Genomic DNA, 19,603 nt, shown 5'->3' on the forward strand with positions numbered 1-19,603 from the left:
ACTGTTTACAATAGCCAAGACATGGAAGCAACCTAAATGTCCATTGACAGAGGAATGGATAAAGAGGATGTGGTACATATATACAATGGAATATTACTCAGCCATTAAAAAGAATGAAATAATGCCATCTGCAGCAACATGGATGGACCTAGAGATTGCCATACTGAGTGAAGTAAGTCAGATAGAGAAAGAGAAATATCATACAATATCCCTTATATGTGGAACCTAAAAAGATATGATACAAGTGAACTTATTTAGAAAATAGAAACAGACTCACTGACCTAGAGAACAACTTAAGGTTACTGGGGGGAAGGGTGGGGGAAAGGGATAGTTAGGGAGTTTGGGATCGACATGTACACACTGCTATATTTAAAATGGATAACCAACAAGGACCTACTGTATAGCACAGGGAACTCTGCTCAATGTTATGTGGCAGCCTGGATGGGAGGGGAGTTTGGGGGAGAATGTATACATGTATATGTATGGCTGAGTTGCTTCGCTGTGTACCTGAAACTATCACAATATTGTTAATTGGCTATACTCCAATATAAAATTTTAAAAATTTTAAATATAGAAAATAAAATATAAAGTGGATAGAAAAAAAATAAAGAATTTTATGATTAAAAAAAAAAAAGAATGGGGCTTCCCGGGTGGCGCAGTGGTTGAGAGTCTGCCTGCCAGTGCAGGGGACACGGGTTCGGGCCCTGGTCTGGGAAGATCCCACATGCTGCGGAGCGGCTGGGCCCGTGAGCCACAATTACTGAGCCTGCACGTCTGGAGCCTGTGCTCCGCAACAAGAGAGGCCGCGATAGTGAGAGGCCCACGCACCGTGATGAAGAGTGGCCCCCGCTTGCCGCAACTAGAGAAAGCCGTCGCACAGAAACGAAGACCGAACACAGCCAAAAATAAATAAATAAATAAATTAATTTAAAAAAAAAAGAATGAATTGAGTAGCTCAAGGAGTAGAAGGGGAGTGTTCCATGAAGAGGGAATGAAAAAATAGTATACCTATTGAACCAATATATTATGAAGAAGGCATTTGGTAACTATTTGTTGAGTGCAGATTTGGCTAGCACACATGGAAAAGTGGTCTTGCCCTCCCATTAAGAGACCCAAGCAATTTTAAGTGCTTTGAATTCTCATGTAATACACTCAAAAAAATATCTAATAGGCAGAATAGAAAGATTAAAAAAATAAATCAAGTTAAAGTAATAAATATGGAATGAATAAATTGGCTTCATAGGATGCCCATAAGACATAGAGAAGACAAGAGAGTTGAGGGACTTTCTTGGTGATCCAGTGGTTAAGACTCCATCCTCCCAATGCAGGGGGCCTGGGCTCAATTCCTGGTCAGGGAACTAAATCCCGCATGCCACAACTAAAAGATCCTGCATGCTGCAACTAAAGATCTCGCACACCACAACGAAGATCCCGTGTGCTGCAACTAAGACCTGGTGTAGCCAAATAAATAAATATTAAAAAAAAAAAGAGAGAGCGAGTTGAGGCAAGGTCCTCGATGGCTGTCTCTAGAATGTGCAACCCTCAGCACCACACAGGCATAAAGAAGTCATGTATCTTATTGGAAAAGAGTCTCCAAGGGAGCAGAGACTCAACACCTGTGTCCTTACAAGAGTCCTAAAAGGTGTCTTATTACTGGGTCTATAAATTATGCAGCCAAATCTTTCACTCATATTAATCAGCCTGTATTTCTTGTGCCTGTCAGCCTAATTAAAATGTGTGTAAGGCAAGGACATTAGAAGGTTGGTAATCTTGAAGGCTGAGAGGAATGAAGCAGGAGAGAAAGGCTAGGGCTGCACTTCCTTCAGAGATCAGAAGAGAGACTGTTAACTGCTGGTTATACAAAACCTATTAATATCTTAGTTTTGACTCTAGGTTGAATACATCTTCCTAAACAGCATGCGTAGAGCTCTACAGTAATAAATGCAGAAAATCTCTTAATTGTTAAAGAAATCTTCTAATAAAGATCAAGGAGAGTTCATTGAGCAGGACACACCTAGGACAATTTAGAGATGTTTAGGAGGTCTACAGACATTCTCACAATATCAGCTCTACATGCAAATTTATTAGTTATATCAGCAGTAGTGGCGTAACTTTGTTAGTCTTGGTGATATTCTAGACTAGGAATATTGATGAGGGTAGGCTTTAGTGATACAGTCCTTGAAAGTACCTATGAAGCATATCAGAGATGTCAACTTGATATGTAACTTGAGTTCTAGTGACCTCTTTGTGGTAGTATATTAATCATTAAATATAGTTGTATCCTGAGGGACTTTTATAGTACTTGGTAGTTCTCCAAAAAAGGGGCCTACCACATCCGCTAAGATACATGATAAGAACATTCTTCAAATTGATGGGCTAGAGAAGTCTCCATCACAAAGCCTGCTTAAAGGACCGAGATTTATTCTTAGATCCCAGATAAAAAATAAGCCACATAAAGTGCCTGACATATGGTCTGTGCTTAGTATTTGTTGAATCAATGCTGAATAAGAGCTGTATGGTTACATCTCTTAGGAATTTTCTTCTCTTTGATTTCAGGTTCCTCATGCCCTTGGCTCTAGGTGCCTCAGGATGAGAAAGTCACCACTGCTCCCCATATGACTTCCTCACATATTGTAAATGCTCAGTAACAATTCATATAGAAATAGTAACTGAGTTCTTGTGGCATAAATGTTGCTTCTCCTCTACAAACTACCGTGGCTTCATCCCCTATAGAGAATAATTCCACTTGTTTCAGCCATTCCCACCCTTTGCCTACCAGGGTTTCCAAGATTTTCTGCCTGGCTCCACATGTTCCATGAAGTATCCAGAGCCTGCTGATTCTGTGGGGGAAGACTCTTGAAGTTAGAAGAGGCCTCAATCAATTCTCCTGGAGCCTGGATTATTCCAGGCCTTTGAGTCAAACAGTTATAGCATCTGTAGCCCCTGAAGACACAGGGGGAGTTTTAACAGTGGTTTCTTCTTCAGCTGTCAGAGGAGCAGATCCTAGCAAGAGCTGGGAGACAACTCTTGCCATCTTCCAGGCAACGATGTCTGGCCTCTTCAGTTCTCCTGTTCTCCCATGTGCCAGGGTTTCTGCTTAGCCCTGCCCACCTTTGGGCAAAACTGCTGCTGCTTGAGGATGCTCAGCAAGAGCTGAAAGACAGGTACCAGGGCCTTAATAGCAAGATAAGAGCATAAATCAGCAAGTTTCTGTATCCCTCAGGCATCTCTGATGCCTCTGAGAAGCCTGAATCAGGACATCTACTCATTCCACACTTATAGCCTTCTCAAGAAACAACCTGCCATCCTTGGTCCCCATCCCAAAGTTCATCCAGCAGGAGGCAAGGAGACACCTGCAGCTCCACAGACAGAAGAGCCCCCAAATCCTAATCTCTTCCATCATCAAAGAGAGACTATCTACAGGGACCCATGGAGAGCAAAAACTGGAGCTGGGCTGGAAAAAAACACATCAAGGGTTGCTGTACATTTCAAGTTTTAAGGAGTACAGGAAGCTGGAAATCATCAGGCCTGGTCTCAGTTTTCCTAACGTCAGCTCAGTCTCTCCATGGGTCTAGTGCTTAATCAGGAGTGCCGACATTCCCAGGAGGAAAGTCGGGAGAACAAAAGTCCCAATTCCTGTAGAGCTTCCTCTGGCATCTGTTTCTAGGAGTTAATTGGTATGAAGGATGACTACCAACTGCGACATGGAGACAAATGGCCTGAAATCTACCCCATGTCATATTGGCCTCCTTGGGACACCAGAACAAAGCCCAAACAATTCACACAACGGCAGTCCCTCTGTCCTCAACACAGGTGGGACACCAGTTCCCGTCTACTGTGGCTGCATTCTGTAGGCAGGCCCTAGTCAATAAATGGGCACCAAAGTATGCACAGGCATCTCTGCACTTCCAGAGGAGACAGTGACTTATGATAGTGACCTATGACTTCCCATGACTTACTACTTATGAGGGCTAGGGATTTCAGAACAGTCTTTTCTTAGGCTTTGAGTATTGGGTATTTGGTACACTCTGGATCCTTCTGGGATTTTTGCTGACCTAGGGGAATATAGATAAAGACCCAGACCTCTGTGGGTAAGTATACACAGATACTTTCATACAAAATCCAGATCTCATAAGTTAGACTTCTTTACCACTAGGGAATCCTGATTAGTGAGGATTTTATTTAATGACTGTATTTAAATATAACTCACAGAGACCAGCTACATGAAAGGTCTGCACATCATCAGGGAGCAATTTCAGCTGTTGATGCAGTCAGCTGGGTGCCTCAACCCTCAACAGCTGCAGTTGATATACAGCAACATTCCCTTGCTCACTGACCTCAAATAAAATCTCTTGGAGAGCCTGCAGAATAAGCCCTGCAAGCCCTGGCTCATGTTGGGCCCTGGAAGGGCTGCCCTTTACATTCCAAGTTTTAAGAAGCACAAGAGAATGAAGCAAAAGCCAACATGCCTGGTCTCAGTTTTTCTAAAATTGCAGTCCCCTGCACCCACTATACCCCATCTCTGCTTGCATTTTTCCTAAGCATTTTGCCATCTACCATATTACAGTTGACCCTTGAACAACGTGGGAATTAGGAGCACTGACCCTCTGTAGTCGTAAACCCCAGAATAAATTAGGGAGTTGGTTCTCCCTATACGTGTTTCTTCCTTACAGGTGGTTCTGTTCATGGGTTCAACCAGGCCAGACAGTGTAGTATTTATTACTGAAAAAAAATCAGTGTATAAGTGGACCCGTGCAATTCACACTTGTGTTGTTCAAGGGCCAACTGTTTATTTTCTCTCTCCTCACTAAATTATTATTTTCAAAAGGGCAGGAACTTTTGTTTCTTGATCTCAGCTATATCTCCAGGTCTAAGAACAGTACACAGTGATTACAGGGGACTACAATTTTAGATGGGTAGCCAGCAAAGGCCTTACTGATGTTCGAACCTCAAAGGGTTATGTAAGCACTAGGGTGAGGATGCATATAGTGGGCTGAGTGCCTGGTACACAGTAAGGCTCAATAAATTCAAATACTCATCGTCAAGAGAGTGCCTTAAATCACAGGAACTGGCTACTTTCCCCCTTTCCTTAGGGGCTTAAGGAGAGCAAGCATGTTTTCTGTGACTATTACTGGAGCGCCTCACTGACTCCCATTCCAGGACCCAAGCCCTCAAACCCTCAACCTCTGTTTAAGGGCCAGTTCAAGCCCCACTTCCTAAAAGGCATTTCCTAGTATTCACTATTCTCTCTCATTCATGTCCTTAAAAACATCTCTGATCCTTTCATACAGATGCCAGGTTCTTGTCCGAGTTCCATCAGTCAGTCGCTGTTTGTCTTTGGACAAGTCACTTTAAACTGGTTCTCATTTTTCATCAGTAAAATGAAAAAGTCATATTAGACCACCTACCTTCTGGCTCTAATATTTTGACTCTAAGAGCAAAACCCACATCCCCACTCCCTTCACAGCTCATTCAACAATCCTAACGGCAGCTGGTTTCCCGGGGTGCAGTGTCTCACCAAAAGCCCAAGCCCTAACCCGGGTCAGGCACCGCCAACCCCGCGGAGGAATGAGAAGAAATCGGCCGTCCCATCAACACCTGACCTTACCAGAACGCCCGCCCTCCCGGCATTTCCGGCTCTTCCTTAGATTTTCTTCCGGAACACTTGCTCCCGTCTGACTCCGCCCCTCCTCCACTCTTTAGAGTCTATTGGCTGTTTCTTTGAGGAAGCGAAGCACTTCCCGACGTTGATTGGTCTCTGTCATTGTTGATGGGTTAGTTACAAACAAGGCGTGCCTGGTCTCCCTGGTAACGCTCTGCTGATAGTCCTGATTGGTCCATAGCCTAATCCCGTTTTCCGTCCCAACTGCCAGTGGTTGAGTCCCTTGGCGGGGCGCTGCAGCGGTAGGTGTCGCGTACGGGATTCCCGAGCTGACGTGGCTTAAATTTGGGAGGGGGGCAGCTGGAGCCTCCGGCGACAGCCTCTTCCAGGTGAGTGGGGGACGCTCCCCAACTCTTCGCCTCCTTGAGCCTTGTAACGGTCACCCCCGCCACAGGGCCCGCGGGGCTGCCAAAGCAGCCACACTCGGGTTCCCTCCCCATCCTGATTCAGTCCCGGATCCGGCCGTTCAGTCCGCCTTCCTTCACCTACCAGGCCTAGTTCTAATCGGCCACACGCCAGCTGGCCCCGCCAGATGGCTTCGGGGTCGCCCTGTGTGGCCTCTAGGCACATATGCGCTGTCTACCCCATCCCCAGGACGTTTTTCCTCCGGGAGCGACGGAGAAAGGCGCTCCGGTCGGTCCTGTCAGGACGGCCTTGTTCCCTGAGCGGCCTGCTCAGGCTGACCTGTGTACGCAACAGCTGACGTCGGAGAGAACCTGCCAGACCCCTGCGCTGAGGCCCTAAACAAACTTAGTGTCGGGAAGGGGGGGCGGGACCCAGACAAACCGAAAGTCTTGAGGGCAGAGATCGCAGAAACATTGGCGACAGTAACTCAAACGAGGGCCTGACGAATGATCCTGCTAATGAGTTGCTGGAGAGATTGGGAGAGAGGGAAGATCCTTGCGATCCCATCAACACTAAAGTCCCAGGAATCAGAGGTGGTCAGGCAGTTAGAGGAATGGGAACCCTGAATAGAGTTCTGGAGGAAAAAGAACTTGATTTGGTGGTGTGGAGGATGTTTATTCTGCGTAACAGGAGTGGTGCGTAGGAGTGTGAAGCAGAGGATGAGCCCCTCGACAAATGAGGAATGTATTTGTCTGATTTACGCAAAGAGTTCCAGTTGGTCTGTGGGGAGAGGACAGTTTAAGAGTGGGGCAGAGATATATAAAAATCACTGGATAAGTACTTTCACTTTTGGAGGTAGTTGGAAGCTTTCTGAGCTTTTAAAGACTCTCACAGTTCTGTGCAAGATGGCAGTGGAGAACTCCCCGCAGAAAGGCTGGAGGCCTTTTCAGAAGAATGAAGTAATTAAATTTGGATGGTCAGAATGATTGTGAATGGTCAAAAAATTGCAGACGTTGTACACTGACTGTTTCACAGCTTTTATTTTTCATCCTTTGACCATGGAATGGCCATTTAATGCTTTCCTCTTCACTGCATTAAATTTGTTGGACTGCATCAGTAGTTTCCAAACATTTTTAATTGCTTGCCCTATCAGTAAAACTTTTTTTTTGAGCAACCATCCTCTAAATACTGTATATTTAATTATAAATAATGTATGAATAACACTGTAAATATATTACTTATAAAATATACAAAAACATACATATTTAAAAGGATGAAAACAAATTCTTGCCCATTTTCTGGCACACTCCCAACCCAATCTGGGGATCACATAAAGATGTTTCCTTATTTATTTAGAAAGGTGTTTGCATCTCTGAGGACTTCCAGATTGGGGGAATCCTTTTTCTTTTATTTTAATTTATTATTATTATTTTATTATTTTTGAGGACCTCCATTCCTCTGAGATGCAGCCTCTTCTAAAAATAATCATCCTTAGGATATAATTCTCTTTTCCCTCTGCTTGAATATTAAAGTCTCTCTTTTTTTCCCCGTTACATTAGTGGATTAATTAAAAGGATGTTGATTTTATTCTTGTTTATAAAAAATCATTCATAAACTTCTCTAGCTTAACTATATTAGAAATAAATTATTTGGGACACATCTCACCACTGATCATTACCTTCTAGTATATTGTTAGGAACCACTATATGAAAGGATGTTAAGCTCTACAATACTCCATTTTTAATTAAGCTAATTTAAAATCAGCAATATGTGCTTTTGGTAAAAGTAAATTCAATACAAAAGGATATAATATAAAAACAAAAATCTCTTTCTCCTCTATGTACTGATCCTTTTCCACATTCCCTATTTCCCAGAAGTAAGCACTGTAAATAATGTTTATTCTTAAGAAAATTTCTGATTATATTCAAGCACATGTATAATATATATCCCTCTCCTTTTCTCTCTCAAACAAGTTGAATCATAATATACCTGCTATTCTACACATTTTTTTTTCCACTTTATACTATAAGGTATTTTTTCCATATCCATAAGTATAAAACTACCCCATTCTTTTAAAAGGCTGTACAGCATTCCCCTGTAGAAATATCAAAATGTATTTAGCCTGTCCCCTATTGATGGACATTGATATTGTTTTCAGTCATTAGTCATCACAAACACTGCTGTAGTGACTTCCCCGGCAGTCCAGTGGTTAAGACTCTGTGCTTCGACTGCAGGGGGCACAGGTTTGATGCCTGGTCCAGGAACTAAGATCCTGCATGCCTCGAGGCCAAAAATTTTCAAAAGTAAAAATAAACTCTCTTAAAAACAAACAAACAAAAACCACTGCTGTAGTGAATATCCATGTGCAAATATCCTTTGTTCCCTTGCATGAGCCTATCTATGGTATAAACAATACGGAATTCTTTAGAGCCCTACTACTGTGAGTCATTTCATTTTAGTCTAGTGGTTATATAACTGTCAGTATATGCAAGTATACGAGTGCCCTCATGCCTCCAGCACTATTTTCAGCCCCAGTGAAGAATGTTGGGTGATGAGGTTGCTCAGAAAATAGGTTATCTTCTGAATCTCTACCAGTAAAGAAGCTTTGTCGAGCTCTGTGACTGGGAAGATTACTTAACTTCCCTATGCCTTACACACTTTAATACTAGGGATATTGATAGAACTCCTCCTTGGGGTTGTTTTAAAAATAAAATGAGTAAAATGATGAGGATAAATAAGTTATTATATATAAAGCAATTGGAGTAATATTTAGTACATAGTACTGTGTATATAAATTATAGCTACCGTTTACTTCCAAATTTGTTTAATAAAAACAGGTTTTTTTGTGTCATGAAAACTAGTTTTCCATTTTCTAATTGTAAAATTATATCATAATATTGCATATGCTTTTCCCAGCTATATAGCACCATTTCCTATCAGCTTCTCAAACTGGTTGAGGATCACTTAGAATTAAGGAAAACTACTGAGGCTCAGCTAAACATACATTGAGTGAGTTTGAGGAGTGATCTGGAAATACAGCCATTTTCTGTGTTGTTGTTCCTGTGGGAAAATGTGATTTAAATTCCAAAGCAAATGGTGCGTATGCATGTAGTCATAGGCATGTGCTCACTGTCTTCAGTTACTTTATTTTCCCATGCATTTTGTACTAGGTTCTCTGTGGTTGGGGCATGCCTTATATTTCTTTTTATATTTTTGTGGTTCTTAGCATAATGCTCCACACCAAGTAGATATTTTGAAAATAATTAGCAGTGAATACTGAGAAAATAAGACTCATGGAATTCTAAATGCCACCTCAACACAGAAGTGTTGGGATCCTGTGGCAGAATTTATAGGTGTGGCCAGCATTGACTTTGAGGGATTGTTTTATTTGCCTGAATGTTTTATTGAACCCTGACCTTGGCATGAAGCTCTTCATTTTATTCTTTTTCCAAATTGCTATTCATGATTCTGGTGCTTTATAAAACAACAGCAAGAGCATTGCTTGTCCAGTAGTCACAGATATTCCTTACATGAATTTATTACTATATCTTTTCCCCTTTACTAATTTTTTTTTAAATTAATAGCTACTTTATTTATTTATTTGGCTGTGTTGAGTCTTCGTTTCGTGCGAGGGCTTTCTCTAGTTGCAGCAAGCGGGGACCACTCTTCATCGCGGTGCGCAGACCTCTCACTATCGCGGCCCCTCCTGCTGCGGGGCACAGGCTCCAGGTGCGCAGGCTCAGTAGTTGTGGCTCACCGGCCCAGCCGCTCCGCGGCATGTGGGATCCTCCCAGACCAGGGCTCGAACCCGTGTCCCCTGCATTAGCAGGCAGATTCTCAACCACCGCGCCACCAGGGAAGCCCTGCTAATTTTTATATATGCATTTGCCCATTTCTATCCTACAGTGAGCCTCTCAGAGGCAGAGCTCCATCTTTCTTCGTTTAGCTTAAGCATGGCTACTTAGTGGCTCTCTTGCCCTCAAGTTCCCAATCTCTGAGCTACCTAAAGACCCTAACTGGGCCTGAGGTGCCCATCCTTTTACACTTCCATGTTATTCCTTTAATGTCAACAGCTATAGAAATCACTCTTGCATCATGGAGTCATAAGGCAAAGTCCAAATAGAAAAGACAAGATAAATCCTTGTACTTAACCTAGTTTTCACGATACTTAGTTCAGATGATGACCAGTTCATTATTATTATGAACTTGTGAATTTAAATATTTTCGGTGGATTTAAATATCTGTTGCAATTTAATTCATAATCTTATTAGAAACTCAGTTGTTCCTTTGGCCTGTGGGAACTTCTTCAGTTTGGCTCCTGGATCCTTTTGACATGACTCTATGTTAGTCTTTGATAGCTTCTTTGCTATTTTGTATGAAAAAATGTTTCAGGCTCATTTTTTACCATTTCCTGCTTCAGAATTGAAATCAGCCATTTCTCTAAGAAGCCCTCCTATTAAAAAAAAATTGTTTTTAAACTGGGGAATAGTATTTCAAGACTAGAAATACTTATTGCTTCTCAGTTTGTCATAGTGTTTTTCAATGGACAGAGCTAGGAAAATATATGTACTAAGATAAAATACCTTGTAGGTTCATACTGGTACTTTTTTTAAAAAAATTAATTAATTTATTTATTTTTGGCTGTGTTGGGTCTTCGTTTCTATGCGAGGGCTTTCTCTAGTTGTGGCGGGCGGGGGCCACTCTTCATCGCGGTGCGCAGGCCTCTCACTATCGCGGCCTCTCTTGTTGCGGAGCACAGGCTCCAGACGCGCAGGCTCAGTAATTGTGGCTCACGGGCCTAGTTGCTCCGCGGCATATGGGATCCTCCCAGACCAGGGCTCGAACCCGTGTCCCCTGCATTGGCAGGCAGACTCAACCACTGCGCCACCAGGGAAGCCCCATACTGGTACTTTTGATTCAAATTCAAGATTAGTTTTTATTTTGGGGTTCTTAATTTCTTTTGTGTTATATGTCTATCTCCTTTTTTCATAATGACTATATGATAGAATTATTATGCCCATAATTGCTCACTTAATTCCACAGGACACATATAATAGTCAAGGAATAATAATGATAATGACTGCCACCAATTTGGGTTGTTAAAATTTTTATAAGTTTTATTTTGTATATGCTATTTACATTTTCCCCATTTTTAAAAATTGGAGCCCTATATGTTGTCAGAGCATATAATCATTAAATACTATGCTGTCTCCATCCCAGCCTTAGTTCTATGAGTAACATATTTAGTGCTCACACCAGTCCTTATGATGATGTTTCTTTAGTCATTTTGGTTATCTCAAGCTTTTTTTCTAATAGATGCCTTAGGAAAGGCTCCTGGGAAAATTTTTCATTAATTTTCTTGCAAGTTGGTAACATTCTGTGTGTGCTCTTTATATCTGAAGGTCATTTTTGCTGAAAATAAAAATCCTTAGCTCACATTTTTTTTCCTTAAATATCTCAAATCTGTAACTCTATTTTTTTTTCTGGCAAAAACATTGCTGCTGAAAAGTCTGACCATAGTCTTTTTTTTTTTTTTTTTTTTTGCTTGTAAGTCACATTTCAGCCTAAACCTCAAAGAATTCTTTTTAAGTCCATTAATTTTACTAGAATGTCTTGTTGGTCATTCTGTTGATATTCTCAGGTATCTGGTGGCCTCTTTCAATATGTAACTTCAAATCTTTTAAAATTTCAGATAAGTGCTCTTGGCTTTTGTTTTTTGCGTTTGTTCTGTACCTTTGCTTTGTTTTTCTTTTTCAGGGGATCCTATTATCCTCATTGCTTATCTGCAATATTTATCACTTTCTCTTGATTCCTTCTTTACTATTTATTTCTTTGAATTTTTTAAGAAACAAAGCATTAGGAACAATTTTAAATTTACTATAGAAAATATGCAAAGATAGTTCAGAATTCAGTATACCTCTCACCCCGTATTCTCTAATGTTAGCATGTTACAGTAGAAAAGTGCATTTGTCAAAACTAAGAAATCAACACTGGTGCATTACTATTAACTAAACTCCATACTTTGGATTTCACTTATTTCTCCATTGATGTCCTTTTTCTATTCCACGGTATTATCGTAAGATATCACATTTAGTTTAATCTTTTTCTTTTTTAAATTGAGATAATTGTGGATTCACATACAATTCTAATAAATAATACAGAGAGATACCTTGTATGCGTTGTTCAGTTTCCTTCAATGGTAACATTTTAGAAAACTATTGTATAATATCACAACCAGGATGCTGATAATACATTCCCCAATTTTATTTGTATTCGTGTATGTTAAGTTCTATAAAATTTTATCACCTATGTGTAGGTTCCTGTATCCACCACCATAGTTAAGATATTGAACAATTCTAACACCACAAGGATACCTTGTGTTGCCTTTTTATAATTATAACCACCTCCTACCCTCTCACCTTCAGCTTCTCCCTAAGCACTGGTAACCATTCATCTGTCCTCCATTTCTAAAATTTTGTCATTTCAAAATATTATGTAAATGTGGAATTATATAGCATGTAACCTTTTGGAACTGGCTTTTTCTTTTTCGTTCAGTATAATTTCCTGGAGATTCATTCATCTAAATTGTTAGGTGTATCAGTAGTTTGTTCCTTTTTATTGCTATGTAGTATGCCATGGTATGTATGTACAGGCGTATCTTGGAGATATTGTGGGTTCAGTTCCAGACCACTGCAATAAAGCTAATATCACAATAAAGTGAGTCACGCAAATTTTTTGGTTTCCCAGTGCATATAAAAATTATGTTTACACCATATTGTAGTCTTTTAAGTGTGAAATAGCATTATGTCTAAAAAATATACATACCTTAATTAAAAAGTGCTTTATCATGAAAAATGCTACCATCTGAGCCTTCAGCAAGTTGTAATCTTTTTGCTGGTAGATACAGGATCTTGCCTTGATGTTCATGGCTGCTGACTGATCAGGGTGGTAGTTGCTGAAAGTTGGAATGGTTGTGGCAGTTTTTAAAAATAAGACAACATTGAAGTTTGCTGCATCGATTAATTCTTCCTTTCATGAACAAATTCTCTGTAGCATGCAATGCTGTTTGATAGCATTTTACCCACAGTAGAATTTCTTTGAAAATTGGAGTTGATCCTCTCAAACCTGCCACTACTCTGTTAACTAAGTTTATGTGATATTCTAAACGCTTTGCTGTCATTTCAACAGTCTTTGTAGCATCTTCACCAGGAGTAGATTCCATCTCAAGAAACCACTTTCTTTGCTCATCTAGAAGCAGTAACTCCTCATCCGTTAAAGATTTATCCTCAGATTGCAGCAATTCAGTCACATCTTCAGCCTCTACTTTTAATTCTAGTTCTCTTGCTGTTTCCACCACATCTGCAGTTACTTCTTCCACCAAAGTCTTGAACCTCTCAGAGGTCATCAGTGAGGGTTGGGCTTGACTTCTCCCAAACTCCTGTTAATGTTAATATTTTTACCTTTTTTCGTGAAGCATGAATGTTGTTAGCAGAATCTAGAATGGTCAGTCCTTTCCAGAAGGTTTTCAGTTTACTTTGCCCAAATCCATCAGAGGAATCTATGACAGCTATAGCCTTAGGGAATGTATTTCTTAAATAAGACTTGAGAGTTGAAATTACTCCTGGGTAATTTCAAAAAGAATTTGGGTTGCAGAATGGATGTTTTGTTAGCAGGCATGAAAACAACATTAATCTCATTATACATTTCCATGAGAGCTCTTGGATAACCAGGTGCATTGTTAATGAGCAGCAATAATTTGAAAGGAATCTTTTTTTCTGAGCAGTAGGTCTCAACAGTGGGCTTAAATATTCAGTAAACCATGTTGTAAACAGACGTGCTGTTATCCAGGTTTTGTTGTTCCATTTATAGAGCACAGGCAGAGTAGATTTAACATCATTCTTAAGATTTTCAGAATGGTAAATGAGCATTGGCTTCAACTTACAGTCTCCAGCTGCATTAGCCCCTAACAAGAGAGTCAGACTGTCCTTTGAGCTTTGAAGCCAGGCATTAACTTCTCTCTAGCTATGAAAATCCTAGATGGCATCTTCTTCCAAAAGGAGGCTGTTTTGTCTACGCTGAAAATCTGTTGTTTAGTGTAGCCACCTTCACTAATTATCTTAGCTAGATCTTCTGGATAACTTGCTACAGCTTCTACATCAGCACTTGCTGTTTCACCTTGTTTCAACCTCATGAACCAACCTCTGCTAACTTCAAACTTTTCTTCTGCAGATTCCTCACCTCTCTCAGCCTTCATAGAATTGAAGAGAGTTAGGGCCTTGCTCTGGGTTAGGGTTTGGCTTAAGGGAATGTTGTAGCTGATTTGATCTTCTATCTAGACCACTGAAACTTTCTCCATATCAGCAGTACGGCTCTTTTGCTTTATTATCATTGTGAGTTCACTGGAGTAGCACTTTTAATTTCCTTCAAGAAATTTTCCTTTGCAATGACAACATGGCTGTTTAGCGCAAGAGGCCTAACTTTCGTTCTCTCTTGGCTTTTGACCTCCCTTCCTCACTAAGCTTAATCACTCCTAGCTTTTGATTTAAAGTGAGAGACGTGTGACTCTTCCTTTCACTTGAACACTTAGAGGCCATTGTAGGATTATTAATTGGCCTAATTTCCATACTGTTGTGCCTCAGGGAATAGGGAAGCCCAAGGAGAGGGAGAGACGGGAACGGCTAGTGGGTGGAGCAGTTAGGACACATACAGCATTTATTGATTAAGTTCACCACCTGATAAGGGTGTGGTTCATGGTGCCCCACAACAATTACAATAGTAACATCAAAGATCACAGACCACCATAAATATAAGAATAGTGAAAAGGCTTGAAATAGTGCGAGAGTTACCAAAATGTGACACAGAGAGAGATATGAAGTGAGCAAATGCTATAGGAAAAATGGTACCAGTAGACTGGCTCAACACAGAGTTGCCACAAACCTTCAATTTGTAAAAAATGCAATATCTGCAAAGTACAATAAAGCAAAGCTCAATAAAACAAGCTATGCCTGTACCATAGTTTATTTAACCATTTACTTGTTGAAGGACATCCTTGCTGGTTCCAGTTTGGGGTGCTTAAAACTAAAGCTGCTAAGAACATTCATGCATAGGTTTATGGGTGAATTTAAGTTTTCATTACTCTGAGATAAATGCCTAGGAGTAAAATTACTGGGTCACAAGTAGTTACATGTTTAGTTTATGGCTAATTTCTTTTTGATTTTTAAAATTATCCTTCATTTCAACTTGCTTTTTTTTTTAAGGCAACTTTGTTGTGATTATTCATATACGTATTCCCTTTAGTTTCATCTTTATTTCCAAAATATTTTTTTTAATTTTAAATTATTTCTTGTGTTTCTGCTTCATTTCTGGGTTTTTCTATTTTTGATGGGGGATAATTGATAAATTTATTTGTTTTAATTCATATGAAGAAATCACATATATACCTGTGTGTGTGTGTTCACCAAAGTTTGCACCATAGAAAGTGATAAGAATATCAAAGTTTAATTTTTCTTTTGTAAAAGTAAATATGATACACATTTCTGTCATATACCTACTGTTTGTGCTCTGCTGTACTGTTAGGTGCTCTACATTCATTTAGCAATTAATACTTAGCCATTAATTTTTGTTAAGTAGGTGTCAATATTGGAAGTAGATATTAATCATTTTTTAAAGCTTCTTTGAGGTGTAATTGACAAAAATGTATATATTTAAGGTGTAAGTGATATATTGATATATGTATACATTGTTAAATGATTACCACAGTCAAGCTAATTAATATATTTATCATCCTACGTGGTTACCTTTTTTTTTCTTTTTTGGAGGTGAGAACATTTAAAATCTACTCTCTTAGCAAACTACCTGTATTCACCATGCTGTACATTAGATTCCCAGACATTATTCATCTGGCGTAATTGAAATTTTGTACCCTTTAACAAATATCTCCCCATTTCCCCTACCCTCTACTACCTGGCAATCACTATTCTACTCTCTGCTTCCTTGAGTTTGACTTTTTAAAATTCCATATATAGGTGAGATCATGCAGTACTTGTCTTTCTGTACCTGGCTTATTTCCCTCCACATAATGTCCTCCAGGTTCATCTATGTTTTCACAAATGTCAGGATTTCCTTATTTTTTTAGGACTGAATAATATCCCACTGTGTGTATATACTGTATACATTTTCTTTATCCATTCTTCTGTCAGTGGGCACTTAGGTTGATTCTGTATTTTAGCTGTTGTGAATAATGCTGCAGTGAACATGGGAGTGCAGATATCTCTTCAAGATACTAATTTCATTTCCTTTGGATATATACCCAGAAGTGGAATTGCTGGATCAGATGGTAGTTCTATTTTTAATTTTTTGTAGAACCTCCATACTGTTTTTCATAATGGCCATGCCAATTTACATTCCCACCAACAGTGTTCAAGCGTGCCTTTTTCTCCACATCCTGGCCAACACTTGTTATCTTTCGTCTTTTTGATAATAGCCTTTCTAACAGGTGTGAGGTGATGTTGTGATTTTGATTTGCATTCTCTTGATGATTAGTGATGTTGAGCGTTTATCATACACCTGTTGACCATTTGTATGTCTTCTTTTGAGAAGTGTCTATCTAGGGCTTCCCTGGTGGTGCAGTGGTTGGGGATCTGCTTGCCAATGCAGGGGACACGGGTTCGAGCCCTGGTCTGGGAAGATCCCACATGCCGCAGAGCAACTAGGCCCGTGAACCACAATTACTGAGCCTGCGCGTCTGGAGCCTGAGCTCCACAACAAGAGAAGCCACGATAGTGAGAGGCCCGCGCACCACGATGAAGAGTGGCCCCTGCTTGCCACAACTAGAGGAAGCCCTTGCACAGAAATAAAGACCCAACACAGCCATAAATAAATAAAAAATTAATTAATTAATTAAAAAAAAAAGAAGTGTCTATCTAAATCCTTTGCCCATTTAAAAAATTGGGTTATTTGTTTTCTTGCTATTAAGTTGTTTGAGTTACTTATATATTTTGGATATTAATCCTTTATCAGGTGTGTGGTTTCCAAATATTTTCTTCCATTCCATAGTTTGTCTCTTCATTCTCTTCATTGTTTCCTTTGCTATGCAGAAGCTTTTTAGTTTGATGGAATCTCATTTTTCTATTTTTGCTTTTGTTGTCTGCACTTTTGGGAACATAGCCAAGAAATAATTGCCCACACGAATGTCGGGAAGCCTTTTTTTCTGTGTTTCTTCTACTAGTTTTACAGTTCAGGCCTTGTGTTCAAGTTTTTAACCAAGTTGGAGTTAATTTTTGTATATGGTGTGAGATAAGGGTCCAATTTCATTCTTCTGCATGTGGATATCCAGTTTTCCCAATACCATTTATTGAAGAGACTGTCCTTTACTCATTGTCTATACTTGGCACCTTCTTTGATGATGAATTGATCATCCTTGCTTTGGCCATTCAGGGTCTTCTGTGGTTCTATATGATTTTAGGATTTTTTTTTTCTATTTCTGTGAAAAAAGCCAGTGGAGTTTTGATAAGGATTGTGCTGACTCTGTACATTGCTTTGAGTGGTATGTACATTTTAACAATATTAACTCTTCTAATCCATGAACACAGGATATCTTTGCATTTATTTGTGTCTTCCTTAATCTCTTTCACCAATATTTTATAGTTTTCAGTGCACAGACCTTTCACCTCCTTCGTTAAATTTATTCCTAAGTACTTTATTATTATTTTTGGTGCTATTAAACATGGGGTTGTTTTCTTAATTTATTATTTTTTTGGCTAGCTCATTGTTAGTGCATAAAAACAATAATTTTGTATACTGATTTTGTATCCTGTGACTTTACTGAGTTCATTTATTACTTTTAACAGCCTTTTCGTGGATTCTTTAGAGTTTTCTATATGTAAGATCATGTCTTCTGCAGAGACAATTTTACTTCTTTCTTTCTGATTTGGATGCCTTTTATTTATTTTTCTTGCCTAATTACTCTCCCTAGGAATTCCAGTACTATATTGAGTAGAAGTGGTGAGAATAGGCATCCTTGTCTTGTTTCTGATCTTAGAGGAAAAGCTTTCAGCTTTTCACCATTGAGTATGATGTTAGCTGTGGGCTTGTCATATATAAACATTATGTTGAGGTACATCCCATCTGTATCTAATTCAGTTTTTATCATGAAAGAGTGTTGGATTTTATCAAATGCTTTTTCTGCATCTATTCAGATGATTTTATGATCTTTATCCTTCATTTTGTTGATGTGGTGTATCACATTAATTGATTTGTGGATGTTGAACCATCCTTGCATCCAAGGAATAAATTCTACTTGATCATGGTGTATGGTTCTGCTAGTGTGAAGTTGAATTTGATCTGTTAGTATTTTGTTGAGGATTTTTGCATCTATGTTCATCAGGGACATAGGGCTGTAATTTTCTCTTCCTGTAGTGTCCTTGTATGGATTCATTATCAGGTAACACTAGCCTTGTAAGATGAATTTGAAAGTGTTCCCTCCTCTTCGATTTTTGGGAAGAGTTTGAAAAGGATTGGCATTAATTCTTCTTTAAACATTTGGTAGAATTCACCAGTGAAGCCACCAGGTCCTGGACATTTCTTAGTTGAGAGGTTTTTGATTACCGTCTCTTACTGTTATTGGTCTGTTCAGATTTTCTATTTCTTCATGAATGAGTCTTGGTAGGTTGTGTGTTTCTAGAAATTTATCCATTTCTTCCAGGTTATCCAATTTTTTGGCATATAATTGTGTATTGTAGTCTCATGATCCTTTGTATTTCTGTGATATCCATCGTAATATCTTTTATTTATTTATGTATTTATTTTTGGCTGCGTTGGGTCTTCATTGTGGTGCACGGGCTTCTCATTGTGGTGGCTTCTCTTGTTGCGGAGCACGGGCTCTAGGTGCACGGGCTTCAGTAGTTGTGGCACATGGGCTCAGTAGTTGTGGCTCGTGGGCTCTAGAGCACAGGCTCAGTAGTTGTGGCGCACGGGCTTAGTTGCTCATGGCATGTGGGTTCTTCCTGGACCAGGGCTTGAACCCGTGTCGCCTGCATTGGCAGGCGGATTCTTAACCACTGTGCCAGCAGGAGAGCCCTTGTCTTTTCTTTCACATATACTTTTATTTGAATTTTCTCCTTTCTTTCTTAGTTGATGTACCTAAGAGTTTGTCAATTTTATCTTTATAGAAAATCACTTAGTTTCATTGAAAAACTTAGTTTCATCGATCTTTTCTATTGTTTTTATATTCTTCAGTTCATTTATTTCTGCTCTGATCTTGGTTATTTCCTTCCTTCTGCTAACTTTCACTTAGTTTATTCTTCTTTTTCTAGTTCCTTAAGGTGTAAAGTTATGTTGTTTATTCGAGATTTTTTTTTTTAAAGTAGACATTTGTTGCTATAAACTTCCCTCTTAGGGAACTTACCTCAATATAATAAAGGCCATATATGACAAACCCACAGCCAACATCATTCTCAGTGGTGAAAACCTGAAACCATTTCCTCTAAGGTCAGGAACAAGACAAGGTTGTCCGCTCTCACGACTGTTATTCAACATAATTTTGGAAGTTTTAGCCACAGCAATCAGAGAAGAAAAAGAAATAAAAGGAATCCAAAT

General features: G+C 39.4%; 1 protein-coding gene and 1 long non-coding RNA gene across 14 annotated transcripts in view; one reads left to right on the plus strand and one right to left on the minus strand.

Annotated features, from left to right (window-relative positions):
- Positions 1–2,399: 2,399 nt before the first annotated feature.
- On the minus strand, positions 2,400–5,603 carry LOC118893944. Its single transcript, XR_005019646.1, has 2 exons — positions 5,519–5,603; positions 2,400–3,174 (listed from the first exon to the last, which is right to left on the minus strand). It is a non-coding gene; the product is annotated as an uncharacterized LOC118893944 (long non-coding RNA).
- A 72-nt stretch (positions 5,604–5,675) lies between these two features.
- Positions 5,676–19,603, plus strand: part of GOLGB1 (golgin B1) — an 86,749-nt gene continuing 72,821 nt past the window's right edge. For 7 of the 13 annotated variants that reach the window (XM_036849604.1, XM_036849606.1, XM_036849607.1 and 4 more), the window contains exon 1: positions 5,679–5,991. The gene's annotated coding sequence lies outside the window, so the exon portion shown is untranslated. Of the gene's footprint in view, positions 5,992–19,603 lie in introns of all 13 variants that reach the window. The other 6 variants (XM_036849618.1, XM_036849617.1, XM_036849610.1 and 3 more) reach the window with 4 other exon arrangements.

Source organism: Balaenoptera musculus, chromosome 4 (genome assembly GCF_009873245.2).
Source record: "Balaenoptera musculus isolate JJ_BM4_2016_0621 chromosome 4, mBalMus1.pri.v3, whole genome shotgun sequence".
Classification (NCBI taxonomy): Eukaryota; Metazoa; Chordata; class Mammalia; order Artiodactyla; family Balaenopteridae; genus Balaenoptera; species Balaenoptera musculus.